The sequence below is a fragment of the Equus przewalskii genome, chromosome 4 (genome assembly GCF_037783145.1).
Source record: "Equus przewalskii isolate Varuska chromosome 4, EquPr2, whole genome shotgun sequence".
Classification (NCBI taxonomy): domain Eukaryota; kingdom Metazoa; phylum Chordata; class Mammalia; order Perissodactyla; family Equidae; genus Equus; species Equus przewalskii.
The window spans coordinates 53,123,300-53,136,263 of NC_091834.1; the positions used below are offsets into that span (position 1 = coordinate 53,123,300).

Here is a 12,964-nt window from a genome sequence, read left to right on the forward strand (position 1 = left end):
GCCTAAGATTTAATTGTAAACTTCCACAGACATAGAGAAAACTCAATAAATGCCGACTCCCTGACTGACTGACTAATTTGTCTGACCACATGGCTTCTGCAAGTCTCTGACTGTAGGCAGCTCAAATGTTGTCTTTGAGCAAATACCTTAGCATTTCTTACATCTTTTAGTTTTTAACAAAAACAAAGTCTGTGGCTTTGTTTGTAAGTTAGATTGAAAAAATTACATACACTACCTATAAAAAAATCAGTTAAGGGTGGGCCCATGGTCTAGTGGTTAAGTCTAGCATGCTCCACTTTGGCAGCCCAAGTTCACAGGTTCAGATCCCAGGTGCAGACCTAGGCCACTCATCAAGCCATGCTGTAGCAGCAACCAACATACAAAGTAGGGGAAGACTGGCACAGATGTTAGCTCAGGGCTTATCTTCCTCAAGCAAAAAAAGAGGAAGATTGGCAACAGATGTTAGCTCAGAGCCAATCTTCCTGACCAAAATAAAATCAGTTCATTAAATAGGAAGGCACATCACAGCATAACTCTACCGATAACTGCTACTTTCTTACATTGAGAGTTTGCCTTCCCCTAATCATGACCTAGGCTCTCCTGATAATCCTTCACGTTCACCTTGAGGATAGGATAAAATGAAGCTGGGATATCACCACAGGAGTCTTATCACAGCTCTTCTGTATGCGTTTCTTTAGTTCATGTCCAGGTTATCATCTCTGTTGGACATATTGGTCTTCAATAACCTCCTTGGTCAGAAGTCTAAAGTAAGTTAATAACAACAAAACAACAAAAATCTTCTGAATTCCCTGAATCCATAGGGTTTTCCCATTCTTATGACGTAAACCTGCTTACCTTCACCAAATGCCATATAACATTTTGAGCTATAGCATTTGCCTCTAAATAGGCTTTTTAAATCAGGTCAGGAGGCATCATGCATCTCACGCAGAGCTGAAAAATAATGTTTACCAGCTTTACATAGGTTTGGCTATTGCATTATGAATTCCTGCGATATAGGATGGTAACAGTTCTATCAAGTCCCACCCACTCTTTACCATCTAAAGAACCCTTCATGTCTCTTACTTATTTATAGTGGTATTTTTAATCAGTGTCACTCAAATATAGCAAGTATTGATTTGGTATCTAAAATACTTCATTATTCTGGAATACGTTTTCTATTTCAGAAGCATCCACAGAGGTTGCTAATTTTCTCTTGAGGAAGAACAGAATGAAAATTCAATAGAAGTGCTGATTGACACAGGTATGTTACTCCTTTTTTGTAGTTTTCCATAAAAAATTGGGAATCGTGCCCTCTTTCATCCAACACAGTTTTGATAGGTAGCATTAAAAGTATTTGCTCATCATTAAGAATCGATTCATCACTTTTTAGAAGGAAATGAATGGTTACATTTACATTAAAGAGCCAAGCTTTATTATTAGAATAACAACTCAATTCAAACTCCTTTGACTCAGGTATTAGACACACAATTCGATGAAGTGAGAGAACACTGGAATGGAAGCCAAAATACCTAAGATCAAAACTTTCCTCTTATCATCAGCCTGGTGTTGACTTTGGGAAGCTACTCAGTCACTTTCAGCTTTTGCATCCTCACTTGTGAAATGAGAGGGTGAAATTACAGAAGTCCTGTCCAGCTGCAAGAGGCCATACAATTATTCACAATAAAGAAGTAATTCCTATGAAAACCTTAGAATTTAGATTTCTATCTTCTAAACATTTGATTGTTCTATCACACCAGAAAGTAAGTAATTTTATAACTCATATCTCACGAACTATTGCCTTTACTGAGATGAACAAGTAAAACATGTTCTACCAAAGCTACAGCAATTCTACTATGATGCCTCTTAAAGTTTTGCCTTAGGCTAATAAATTATATCTTCCAATTAAACCTTAACAATGTACCTACAATCAAGAGTCGTTAAACATTCACTCAACAAATTCAAGGTTAGGTGTTTGTTGAAAAAAATACATCTGTAAAGTCAATTCAACCTAAATTTTACAGTCAAGGATGAATCCCTATCTATCTATCTATCTATCTATCTATCTATTTATCTACCTACCTATCTATCATCTATTTGATATATGTTGTGCTTGTTTATTCAAGTTTTGTTGTGTTGTCTTTCAGTGGAGACTATAGACGATTTGATTTACCTACCACCTGGGATAAAATTGACTCCATTGTTACTTTCTTTCTAGGTCCATGCTTTCCACTGGGGTAGTAGAAAGAATAGGATCATCAGGGAACGTAGAATGCAGCCCCAAGATTCCTATACTAGAGAAAACTCGCTAACTTCTCTGAACCTTAGGTCTCATGGGGCATAATACATGTCCCCTGGCCCACCTCACAGGATTCTTAGGAGAGTGAATAAGATAAATGAATGCATTTTGTAAATTGTAAGTATTAAACAAATGCAAAGTAATATAATACTAATTGTGAATTCCTCACTCAAGCTATTAATTCATTGACACACACTCAGCAAATATTTTGAGTACCTGGTATATGGCAGGTGCTATTCTCAGCATTGGCAGTCAGCAGTCAAAAAGGCTAACAATAAGGAAAGTCTGAGAAACTGTCGCACGGCGGAGAGCAGCCCAAGTAAACATGACAATAAATGTAATATGTTATCCTGGATGGGATCCTGGAACAGAAAAGGACATTAGGTAAATACTAAGGAAATATGAATAAACAGTAAACATTAGTTAATAATGACGTATCAATATTGGTACTCATATAAGATGTTAATAATAGGAGAGACTGTGTGTGAGGGAGGGAGGTGGGTGGGTGACACTTGGGAACTTCCTGTACTATCTGCTTGATTTTCCTATAAACCTAAAGCCATCCTAAAAACTAAAATCTGTTTTTAAAAAATACAGACAAGACTCTCACGGAACACGGGAAGAAAAACATTAAAAGGTAAACAAAGGATTTCAGGTAGTCATGACTGTTACCACGAAAGTGAAATAAGATGCTTTGAAAACTGCAATAAGATGTTGAGGGGCTACTGTAAAGAGATCTCTCTCTGAGGAGTGATTTTCCATCTGAAACCTGGAGAAAAAGACAGGGTGGGCAAGATGGCCCAGAGAAAAGTATTCCCCTCCATGGGAACAGCAAGTACAAAGACCCAAGGCTGGGGCCAATTTCAAATGTTTGAGGAACAGGAATAATCTGTGAGGCTGATGTGTATTGAACATGGGCAAAGGTGGGGTGAGATAAGTTCTGAGAAGTAGGACTTGCATTTTCCAGAAAACCACAGAATGTACTAGGAATTTTGGTATAGTGTAGACTAAGGATGTTCACGTGAAATGGTACAGCTCCTCTGTCCTAACAAGATTTAAAGTAAATCCTAGTGGCCAGCTGCTCTCTACAGGTTAATAAAAACTTCATGACACCTACATGCTATTTCCTGAAGTCTTGTTTTGGGGAAGCTGGACTTCAAAGGAGAAATCATAACCAACATGTTTTTGTCATTAGCCGAAAGCCAGTTTCCTCTGTGTAAGTACCATAGCAGAAGCTTCAAATTTTCTGCCCATCAAGTTTCTCAGACTCTATTCATGAGCAGGTAAACTACCCAGTGTCTAAAGGTGTCACCATTATGTCTACATTCCCCTGGGAGGTTTTTTTTTTTTTCAATAATAGGTGTCACTAAGAGGTAGTTGGAGAGCTCTAAGACCTACTTGCTTCAAAGGATCCTTGAATCATCCAGTCCATCAACCACAATACTGTCCTACTCCCTCCTTCAGCCCCACCCTGCCCAGCACTGACTTCAGCCGCTTTTCAAGAAACACAATATAGCAGCAACCTTTTTGTCACTGCCTTTGCTTCAGATTCACTGCCCCAGCCTAGGACAAGCAGCATCCCCAAACCCCGCCTTGGCCAGTATGCAGTTGCTTTTCACTTCTTTAAGTCAAATTCTTGACTCAACTGTGTGAAAACAGGCACCAAAGAGAGAGGCTGTATGCGAGAGTAGGAAGGGCACTGGACTGGGAGTCAAGAGGACAGAGTTCAAGTCTAGATGCAGCCACTTTCAGAGCCTCAATTCCCTAATGAGTGAAATCAGGATAAAAGTCTTTCCCTGCTGTTCTGACAAAGTTGTGGTGGGAATCAAGCAGCTGTTAGCTGTGGAGAGCACTTTGTGAACCTAGTCTGCTATACAAAAATGGAAAGAGGGACAATGAAGTAGTTTCAAGTTGGGGAGTTTGATTTAATTGATCGTCAGTTATATAGGAAGAGTGCTAAGGAAGCATGGCAAGGAGGTGGGGGTGTGACAAATGAACCCTTTCCCATTGAGGAGCTAGGAATTATGCTACCGAGCAGAGATCCATGCGCTCAAGGGCCACCGTGCTACACAACTCTAGGGGGCGCCATTTGTATTGTAGTCTATGCATGTATTTGAAAGAGTTAATTAATGATGCAAGTTCACATCAATTAAAAGATAAGCAGTAAGTACTATAGGAGCTCAGTGGCTGGAGACACTGAAAAAAGATGAATAGAAGGGATGGGACGTCAGCTGTTTTGTAAAAGATACAAAACTCTCATGGGAAAGAGATTGAAGACAAAAGACCTTTAGTAAAATTAAGGGGATGAGAATGATGGGGTGTGTTTTAGGCAGGAGTAAGAGAAAATGGTGTGACTTTCTTGTTCTTTGCTTAAATTTCTTTTAAAAATATGGGAATAGGTTAGGGAGTTTAAAAATAGTGGCAGCCACCTTTTCTTTTTCAATGCAAACACAACTTTTAAGTATCTGTTCTAAAAGCATTGGGAAAGGTCAAAAGGAGAATGAAGTGCCCCAAACCTAAAATCTTTGTGTTTACCTTGTCTTTTTATTGACCCACGATCTGTTAACTTCTGTTCCTCATCTAATATTGAAGGGATGACGTAAACGTCTTTCAGAAACTTTATATGTGTTCAAACTCAGGAAAAGCCGTTTGGTTACTGTTGAGCTGAGGGATTCAAATCCCTTAGAACATCCTTTCCAATAGCGCTGACCACTCAGAATGTGTTTGTGTAGGTGTGTGTGAGTGTGGGGGGGTGGGTGTGTGTATGCACATTTGGTGTCCTACATCCGACTGTCCATGAAAATTGTTTTACTCTTCAATAAAATAAAGACATTTAGGGCTTCCCTAGGCCGAACATTTCTTAATATTACAAGACATTAAGAGTTGAATTAAATAATTTAGTTGAGATTTTAATTAAATTTGTGATTCTCAAAATTATATTTGCTTCTAGGACTGTTACCTGTATTGAGTAAATAAATGAGTGTAAAGGCCATAAGCATTTCTGTCAAACTGGGTCAGTCAAGACAAATTTTTACTGTGGCCATTTTCTTGTCCTTATTTTATTCTGTGGCCTTTAATTTTTTTTTGAATGGCCCTCTCTTTTGTTGTTGATGTTTTATTTCTCTATCTGATTTGAAAATAGCAGTGCACATATGAATTTTACAGGGAACTCTATTTTCCTTCATCACAGTTTCCCTGCATTGGTGGGTTGGATGGGAATCTTCCTTCTGATCGTTATTGTATTACCCATGAAAGGAGAGGGAGACGATGGGAACCAATATTCCGATATTCTGACAATAAAGATTTGGCAATGAAGTCAGATCATCATGTCTCCTTTCTCGCCCTCACTGGAGTTTTCCGCAAAAGCTGAAGCAGTGACTTTATTCAACACCTGCATCTTTAACAACCAGAGCAGTATAATTACCTTTCTTGAATATTCTATAGAATTGTCAAACAGCAATTTTCCTTTAGAAGACAGGCTTTTAAATAATGTCGTTTACATACAGAGTTTAACATCTCTTAAGCTAAAAATCTAATTACAAGAATCTGAAATTTACTGCATGTTTATAATTTGATCTTTATAAAATTGCTAAATCAGGGCACCTTTAACATACATTATGAGGCAGAAAAAATACATATAGTAAGACAAAATTAAATATTTTGGAATTTCTTGAATATATGTTAATTTCTATTAATATTACTATATTAACACTTTGGTATTTTACTACATTTACTCTTGAACTCAACCTGTTTGTGGAGAGAGGTGACTCACAGGGACATGATTTATCAAGATCATCTGATATCATCATTTCCTCTTTGTTAATGAAAAGTACCAATATTTTAAAAAGGACTGCCATCGGACCTTACGTATAGACGATAGATGGCATGTTCAAGTAAGCTGAGACAATTCTTCCAATGGACACACTAGATAGTGACACCAATATTAAATAATAAGATTATTAGAATTTAGGTAATGTACTGCCATTTGATAAAGTGGCTCATGCCCAGATTGCAGAAACACTTATCATTTTTGTCATCCTGATTTTGTCATTTTTGAAGTGCAAATAGGATTGTCAACCATTGGAAGCAGTGGTACTTCAATATTCTACTAGAAGGTGAATGTTAAAGTGGAAAATTTAACATATCACCACTTTATTTCATTCTGGTACAAGCTCTAAATTAATGTTATGAAATGTTATGAGCATACCTATAAAACTACCACTTACAAAAATTAAACAGTATCTTTTATAATCTTTAAATTGTCACTCTGGCAATTCCTCTGTTGCCCCACATTATTCTCAGAATGTCTAGTCTGCTACATTTTCCTTCTATGTTTCTGTTCAGGATTTCTGTTCTCTGTGCCAATTTGCGTCCAAGGATTCTGCAAATCTTTTGTATCTTTTTCTAAGCATGTTCTCTATGACAAAGCTATTCAGCCCGACGTCTAATGTGCAACCTCCCCAGGCTCTTCTTCAAAAGCACACTCTAGCATTCTAAAAATGCATGCACACAGATTAAAAAGAATTTTCATAGATCTCACAGGGTATTGTTTTGAATTTCCATCAACTGTCTAGGTAACTAGTGTTCGTTCTTCCTGTTCTGTTCCATAGAAATATACCTGTCATGTAAAATAATTTTTATACTGTTTGTATCTTGGTCATATACAATATGATTTTTGTACCTGAAATCTTAAATATACCGATAGGAAGAATCACAGAGTCTGAATGCTGGAAATATGTTGTTTATGCTGTGATACTCAGTTTAAATCTTGATGTTTCCTGTTAGGAAAATAACATTTGAGAAAGGAAGTGATACTCAAAATATTCCATCTATTCGTCAACAATTCTCAGTAGCCGAATTTTATGATGTAAAACATGTGGCAATCCGTATTTCTCTCCTGTATTTCTAGGCCCTCCATAAAATATGCACGTATGATGGTACGGATGTATGTACACAGGTTGCATGTATTTAACATGCAAACACCAGAAAGCAGAAAAACAAGAGTAGCACTTTTGTTCAATATCTATAGGAACGTAATATCACACAAGTGACAAGCGATTCTCTGTCATTTCTTTTTTTTTTTTTTTTTTACTTTGCTTTCTCTAGCTATTGCTTTATATTTTATAGGGTTTCTCCCATACTATCTTAACTGGATTAAAGAGTAAAGACAAGTTTTCTCCATTACAAAATTCTCATTTAATCCTTATCCACACTTAATTTATCAAATTAAATCAGACAAGATTGATGCCGGGGCTTTTCAAGCTGGACATCGTGTGTAAAATCGGCAGACAAGGGTTTGTAAGGGGTGCCCACCGTGACTTGTCAGAGCATCTTGCCTCAGCCTCAGCTGCCCTCGCGTCGATCCAGGCAGGGTCAGGATGCTTCTTGGTGTTACACAGTGGGCTCTGCAGGGAAACAGAGCAGCTACACAGCCTCCAGCAGAGTTACTTATTACACCCTTGGGGCCCCCTTCACCTGCCCCAGCCATTCAAAATAACATCACACCATAAAATATTCATGAACCTCGCAATGCTGCAGCCAGGGCTCGCTACTGCAGGTGGCTGTTACATCAGTAATTGCCCAATACTTCCCTCCACAGCGTAAAATTGTTTTCATTATGTGTCATGAACACAGAGCCAAGCAAAGCCCTCTTGAGTGGTTTCCCAAGGGCTGGAGGGAGGTGGTACTTAACTTAAACAGGCGCTTTTGGGCTTAGATTTAAAAAAAAAAGGGGGGGGGGGAGAAGCCAGTGAAAGCTCATCATTAACTCTCCTTCTAAGTGCAACAAAAAGCAGAAGCTCATGCAAAACTCCCATAAAGATTATCCTAAATGTCTCAGTTACGAGGAAGGGCTTTAGGGCTTTAGCGGGTCTTACGACACTTCAAGCCGCCTCGGCAGAGAACAGAATCACTTTCCACCTGACCGCAGTTCCCATGGAGCGCGGAGCTGGGGGATAAGCAGGTTTCAGCAATAAACTCCCGCATTGTGAGGCAATAATGCCCAGCCAGGTCCCCCCATTTTGATTCAAGGGTGTCTTTTTCTTTCCCCCCTGTGGAGGACTAATCACAGCTCCACTTTGTTTAATTGCAGCAAAGAGAGAAATGTGTTTAAGAAGTCATTCTGGACCCCTTTAAATGAATGCTGGGGTTCTTCAAGGACAACAAACAGGATGCATAATAAATAAGATTTAATTTTCAGATCAAAATAGGCAAAGTTAAAGATTTTTAGTGCCTGGGCTGGGAGAGAGGCTGCCGAAAAGAGAATAGAAACTGGAAAAAAAGTGGCGGGAGCAACAAGTGGGATTAAAGTCTTGGTTTTTATATAGCACAAGCTGTTTCTGCATGGTGGGAGGATCCTTACAGGAATAAAATCTTTGCAAAATTGGGAGCTAGTAGTTTTCCCTAGCACTTTGATTCTGATTTAGAGAGGACGAAAGAAAGAAAGAAAAGAAAAGAAAGAAAGATCCTTCTTATAAACGATGTCAAACCTTTGTCATTGACACAGGTTTGCCTACCCTCATTTTCAAGCTCTGGCCTAGCGAATGTTGGGTGCAGTGTGTGCCTGGAGATGGCCCCAGGGTCATGAACTCCAGGGGGTTGGGAGGAAAAGCATTTATCCAGCACATGCTTTTTTCCTCAGTTTAGAGAAACTAAGCAACAGACCAAATGATGGGGAAGTACCCATTTTCGTTAATTTTAAATCTATTTCTTCCCACTCTGGCCTTCAGAACCTCTTCTTAAAAGAAAGCTATTTCCCTCTTGTAAGATGCGTATTAGCGGATCTTTATCACTTTCTTTAAGAATTATTTACCATAAATGTTATGACAAAATCATCCAGTTATGCAGCTCTCTTAAATGGTCTTAAACTTGAAAAGGTGTAATATGAATCCTCCATGTTCAAAACTAGGACCTATAAATTTATGACTTGTCCTTTTTTTTCCTGAAAGGAGTTTTCATCAACTCATCTAGAGAGAAATTATTAATTTTTAAAAAAATTTTATGACACAACTTTGATAGTACCTTCTTTTACTAACACAGTATCCATTAATAACAAATTGACCATAGATAACTGTCAGCATCATAAATTGAAGAAGGCAATGAGCATAAAACCTCTCATGAGCATCTGCTACAGGGGGTTTTTCTCTGAGTTAAATGGAAGATGTGTGGTTATTTAGCATCCTACAAAAACAATATGGAATAGCATGTGTGTGTGTGTGTGTGTGTGTGCCCACCATATACATATGTATCACGAATGATGGATTTCCCTTGCATCTGGTAACTATAGACATTTTTTTTCCTGAATACAGCAAATGACTGTTTCAAAATGAAAAACCACTATGTGTTTGAATGTTGTATTATGCCTAGTCCCTTTTTGAGTGAAAGGCGGCTTTAAAACGTTAGGTATATCATTGCCAAAAAGGGGCTAAATAGTATTGTCAGCATTTTGAGAAGGAATAGGTCCTTTTTCCCCTTCCTTCTCAAACTCCTTTCTGGACAGCTGTTAGTGACTTACCGAACTTTTCATATGGATATGTATGTTAATGGCAGGCAATGAACTGGAGATGAAGAGGCCCAAACACAGGCCCAGCTCTTCAGTACACATCAAAAGCCTTTACAAAAGGAGCAGTAAAAGAGGCAGCGATGGTGGAGCCTTCACTTTTGTACCCTGAATTAGTTCTGCAAGCAATGAAACTGATCTTTTCTCCTTGCCAGAAAAGTCTGCTGATTTTTGTGAGTGCTCATTAGCACAAGAGGCATTTGTGAAGATAATTGACTGACGCTGATACTGCTGGCTGTCACAACAGCGCCAGCCAGCAGTGTATGTGCATTTTAATAGTTGTATTTTTTTTCTTTCTTAGACTTCATGTTTTCTAAAAGATACCAGTCTTCCAAAGGTTTACACTCTTATCTGAAGCAGAAGGTTTTAAAATCTTTCCTTCGAAAACTGAACCTTAAAAAATGTCTCTCCACAGTACCTGGTGTGTACATGTATGCATAATTCAAAAGGTCTCATTTATTAAATCATGCAACTGGACAGGAATTATGCGGAAGTAGACTCAAAGAATTTTGATATCAGATGAACATTCAGGTAATAGTGTACACCACAGGGTTCCCAGAATACAAACTGTCATTCTGGGGAAATAATAAGTAAGGCAATATTCGTCATCAACTATAATGATTTCATAAATTTTCAAACTTTTTGGTTTCCTTTTTGGAGACATTCTCACAATTAGAAAATTTCAAAAAAAGATACTAGGGGGTCAGGGAAAGAAGAAGTATTCTTGGGAATCCCAACTTGGCAATGCTTTGACCTGAGGCTATCTTCTGTCAGATGGTACCATCCAGAATGGTCTTTGAAGTATCAAAGTGCAGACCTCAGAGGACAATTGAGTCTATGTGCTCACGGTGTCAAGGAATTTGACATCAAACATGACGTGTGAACATTCCTTTTTACTGGGTTCTTGCTGATAATTCGCAACATGTCGTAAAAACCTGTGCTATTTGGTTGACATATGCCTTCTCTCTTTTCTAAATGAACTTCTAAAACATTTACTTTGTTTAATTATACATTTATCAGTCCTTTGTGTAGAAGAACATATCTGGGCATTTGTGTCTCTGCAGCACAATACAGACTTCTCCACGTGTCTTGTCCCAAATGAACCGTATATCAGAGCAGTATGCTAAGTCTTCTGTCATCTATATGTATATTAAGTTGTTTAAGGACTCTTTACCTTGAGTAGTCTCAGAATACTATTTTTTCAAAGCACTTCAGAAGCCTGCCTAGTTGTGACATGTTACATTGACAGTATTATCTTTGAGAGAGAAATAAGTTATTCTCTCAAGTTAAGGATGACAGAATGAGTTGAGTGCGGTGAGAGTCACTTCTGCGCTCTCACCACTTTGGAAGGAAAACGAGTTGTCTATTTTTCCCTCTGGTGTCTATGTTGCTGGTAGCTCAGCTCACTGATAAGCTAGGCTGCTCTGAAAGGGCTCCAGCAGAGGGTAAACAGATTGGTCATTTCACCCAATGTGCTTTTGAATCTGCTTCTTGATTTGCTCTTTAGAAATAGGCTCTTGATTTCTCAAAATGTGCCCACTGTGTCAACATTTTCTGAAATGTTAGCCATTGAATCCTTGATGTTTCGCTTAACGGGGTTATAGATGTTCACAACACAGACGAATACAAGTTAAAAGATTTCCGAAAAGGAGTCAAAGTTCTCTTGGCACTCTTTTCCCTCACCTGGCTTTCCTTGCATGATGTTCTGATAAGAGGGAAGCCGACCATCCTTCCAACACTGAAGAGTGGCGTGTGCTGCCATGGGGGTGTGTTTGGGGGTTGGGACTCTTCCCTTGCTGCGCCAATGAATGCAAAGAGGAGATTTGAATGACACATCAACATTTTCTTTACCAAACTAGCATATAAAATCATATTTGCGAAAAATGTGCTCGGAGAATAGTAATCCATATGTGATGCAGAGGAACAGCACAGAGTCCAAAAGCAGATAGAAAACAGGAAAAACACATAAGAAATAAGAAATAGGAGAAAATATCCACTTCGTAGGTTATTATGCTTCCCTCTACAGAGAAACCTAAACTCATGTGAGAAAGTGTAAGGAGTATATGTCTTTAGTGATTAACTCTTTCAAATGCCAAATGTTGGAACAAGAGATAACAGAATTGCAATTATTTAGGGACATAAAGAGTCATTCATTCATCAGATATTTCCTACAATGTTCCAGACACTATTTGAGGCACTGGGATAAAACAAGTTCCTTTTCTTCAAGGGGGTTACATTTGGAAGGCGATGTGGCAGTAGAAACAGATATCAGTTAATGTGTGTCACGTAGTAATAAATGTACTGGGAAAAATAAAGCAGGGTAAGTTGATAGCCAGTGGTGGGGCTGCTATTTTATTGTGGTCCAGAAGGCTCTTTCTGAGGAAAGGACATTTGAGGAGAGACTGCAAGAAGTAGAAAAGTAAGCCATGTGAATATCTCAGGAGAGAGCATGCCAGGAAGAGGGAACAGCAAGTACAAATGTCTTGAGGAGTGTACTTGCAGTACTCTAAGAGTAGTAAGGGAGGACGTAGGCTTTCTAAGTCATGATAAACTTAGCTGAATCTAGCATAATGTGGTACATGTTGGGGTAGCATTGCCTTTTTACTTTCTTTTTGCAGTGGAAGATTCACCCTAAGCCAGCATCTGTTGCAAATCTTCCTCCTTTTTTCCTTCCTTTCTCCCCCCTGAAAGTCCCAGTACATAGTTGTGTTTAGTTGTAAGTTCTTCCAATACTTCTATGTGAGCTGCTGCCACAGCATGGCTACTGACAGATGAGTGTTGTGGTTTCATGTGCAGGAATGAGCCCAGGCCTCCAAAGCAGAGTGTGTTGAACTTTAACTGCTAGGCCATCAGGGCTGGCTCACCTTCTTACATTCTTTTACTTTTTTTCTGAGGAAGATTAGCCCTGAGCTAACTGCTGCCAATCCTCCTCTTTTCACTGAGGAAGACTGGCCCTGAGCTAACATCTGTGGCCACCTTCCTCTACTTTATATGTGGGATGCCTACCACAGCATGGCGTGCCAAGCAGTGCCATGTCGACACCTGGGATCTGAACTGGCAAACCCCGGACAGTCGAAGCGGAACGTGTGCACTTAACTGCTGCGCCACCG

The 12,964-nt window shown here is 38.9% G+C and overlaps 1 long non-coding RNA gene across 2 annotated transcripts; it reads right to left on the reverse strand.

Annotated features, from left to right (window-relative positions):
* Nucleotides 1-1,409: 1,409 nt before the first annotated feature.
* LOC139083116 (uncharacterized) lies at nucleotides 1,410-8,245 on the reverse strand. 2 transcript variants are annotated; one of them, XR_011539686.1, is made up of 6 exons: nucleotides 8,173-8,245; nucleotides 7,610-7,701; nucleotides 6,978-7,074; nucleotides 5,543-5,693; nucleotides 2,513-2,658; nucleotides 1,410-1,653 (listed from the first exon to the last, which is right to left on the reverse strand). It is a non-coding gene; the product is annotated as an uncharacterized lncRNA (long non-coding RNA). The 2 variants fall into 2 exon arrangements; XR_011539685.1 differs by lacking the exon at nucleotides 5,543-5,693 and having other exon boundaries at nucleotides 8,173-8,231.
* Nucleotides 8,246-12,964: the final 4,719 nt, after the last annotated feature.